We start from the raw sequence: 2,877 nt of genomic DNA, 5'->3' as shown, positions 1-2,877 counted from the left end.
GGGTGATTAAAGTGACACTTCCTTTAAATTGATTAACCAATCACAGATTGAGGTCACTAGTGACACATATTGAGAGTACTGGTTGCTTTCTAATTAATATGTGATTTTACTGGGGATGGTGATCTGTTTTTGTTTTTTCTTCAAAACCTGTTGAACCCAGACTAGTAGCCTAATGAGAAAAAAATGATGTACTTATTGCACTATGCTGTTTAAATTGATAAAAACAAGAAATAATCCCTGGGCTGTTCCTGACGTAATAAAGGAAGATATGTGTGCCTCAGGCTATTGGAAATGCTTGTCAACACCCAAGGAGATCGGCCAGCTTGTTGGAAACTCTGTAAGATGATCAATCTAGCAAGAGATCCAAAGTACTGCAATGCTGTCATCTATCTCCTTGGGGATTTATTTGCTAGTCTTAGGGCAGACTTGGTATACCTAACATCCAGAGAAATTCTGGCTCTCCTGCCAGAACCGAACAATAGACTTGGATGAAGCGCTCCAACCTACCCAAATCTAAAAAGCAAAACCTGTACTTGAGTTAAATGTTTGGAGCTTATTACAGTTTTCACTAACACTCCTCTTCCCTGGTGTTAAAATATTGTCACCTACAGGACTAGAGTAGTTTAGCTGTAATTACTAGATGGTCCAAAGGAAGTAAAGGCACTGAATCATTAAGTTATAAATCCCTGGTAAAGGAAAGAATTCAGCTCTACAAGGAATAACTGTCATATCTCAAATTGGCTATGATGCTTTCTTTACTGCACATTAGATTTTAATTCTTGTAAGGGACCGGTCTTTACACTCCTGTCCTGACCCCAGGGTAGCCATAGCACCTGTCTGCCCTTTGTTCCTTGGCTACCAATGAACCTGGCTGCATTTTTTCTCCATTAGAGGACCGATCTTATGAGCTTTTAGTAACGCTATTAAAATACCTAAATGTAGCCCCAGGGTTACTGTTCACAACACCATACTACTACGACCATTTAATGACTACATATAAAGAGTTGAACATTAGGCCCTGTATAGCCATTGTTTCCAAACTTATATGATACGAACACAAACAAGCATTTCAGACAGGACTGTACTTGAATAAATTACATTGCTTGCTTTAGTGGAAAGAAAGAATACCAACAAGTACCTATGAAGGCATTAAATGGTCAAAGTAGTACAGTGAACAGTAACCCTGGGGCTACATGGGCAATATTTAAAAATTTTGATAGCGTTACTAAAAGATCACCTAATTCTTACTACTAAATCTATAACTTTTAAAGCAAGCTAATGCATTGGAACATTTTTCCATATTGCGATTGAGCTCCCAGTTTTGCAGCATGCCTCAATTTAATTGTCCAGCAAAACCTTTTCAAAAATGACTTATTTAGGGGATTCCTGGATGTCTAATGTTCTCTTGCAGTATTACTGCTAAACAGCTTTTTAAGAAGCCTATTTATAAAGAAGTGGCAGATAACCGATGTTTATTTCTCTGCTTGTCCTCTGTTCATGAGTGGTATAGAATCACAGTACCTAACAAATATGCTTTGGCAAATACAATGAGCAGATCTCTGCAAAAGGTCAAAGTGGACATATTCAGAAACTGTTTAACTGTAAGGGTTAAAAAACCTGACCAAGTCTCAGTAGAGGTGGTCTAGCTGGGGCTGCAGAAAATCTCATCTGAGATAAATGACTTTGAATAATGTTGGCTGTGAAGTCGATGCCAGACATACTAATAGTAGAGGAGAATTTAATATTACCTCCTGAACAACAAATCTCTGAATATGTTAACCTCCCTAGCGGTTTATTTCTTTCTGGTTTTATATGTCTAAAAGCGGTACATTGTTTTTCATGAAAATTTATTTTACAGTATATTATAATAGTATGCGTATAATAAAGTTTGAAACAAAATCATTTAAATTTGTATAAAAAAATACATATTATACTCATGCTATTATATATACTGTAAAATAAATGTTTTTGAAAACAATGTACTGCTTTTACACATATAAATCCAATGTATTGCATTCAATACAGTTATTTTGTATTGAATGCAATACAAATGGATACAAGGCCCTGCCTTGCTGGCAATGTAAACACACCCACGTCCCCGGGAACTCCCGGTGACTTATCAGGTGCCAGATGGAAGAAGAAAGAAGACGGAGATCGCAGCCATGGCCAGCGCGGGACGCCGGCGGATCAGGTAAGCGCTGTATTTACTATTACCTCCCATAGGTTTACCTGCCCCGAGTGTGACTTGGGGTTACCGCTAGGGAGGTTAAAGTGGGAACAAATGGTCAGTCTTGGTTACACAAGATCAATACCTACATCTAGGAAATGAAGAGCATTATTTTAGTTGGTTGTTGCAACCTAGAATTCCCCCACCCCAATTAAATGTTTAGAAAAACTTATAAAGAGTGGACAACTATATGGTTGGAGAGCATACAAAAGTTAAGGGAACACTATCAAGCCACCCTCCCCAAATAGAAAAGCAACAGATATGCCCATCCCTTTAATTAATGTCAGATCAATTTAAGGAGTGGCATGTAACAATGAAAAGTTACATTAAAAACCAGTCAAATAATTCTGACACTAGTAACCTAATCTGAAAAAAAAACATTCAAGTTTCTTGTTATATAACAGAATAATAAGAGTTGATTAGGATTTATGCAGTAAAAGATTGTCGTATTAGCAGTTCACCAGTAAAAGGTTGTATTGACATTTTTAACCGTGTTTTACCCAATGTTCTTTTTCAGGAAGCAGAAATTAAATAACTAACTGTAGATTAGTGATAACCATAAAACAGATGGCACACAGTGTAGATAGATGTTGTTTCACTACAACTTTGTAATAACCTTTAAAACTGAACTCAAGGCTGATATAAAACAC

The sequence above is a fragment of the Pyxicephalus adspersus genome, chromosome 10, assembly GCF_032062135.1.
Source record: "Pyxicephalus adspersus chromosome 10, UCB_Pads_2.0, whole genome shotgun sequence".
NCBI lineage: Eukaryota > Metazoa > Chordata > Amphibia > Anura > Pyxicephalidae > Pyxicephalus > Pyxicephalus adspersus.
Note: the sequence above shows the minus strand (reverse complement) of the source record.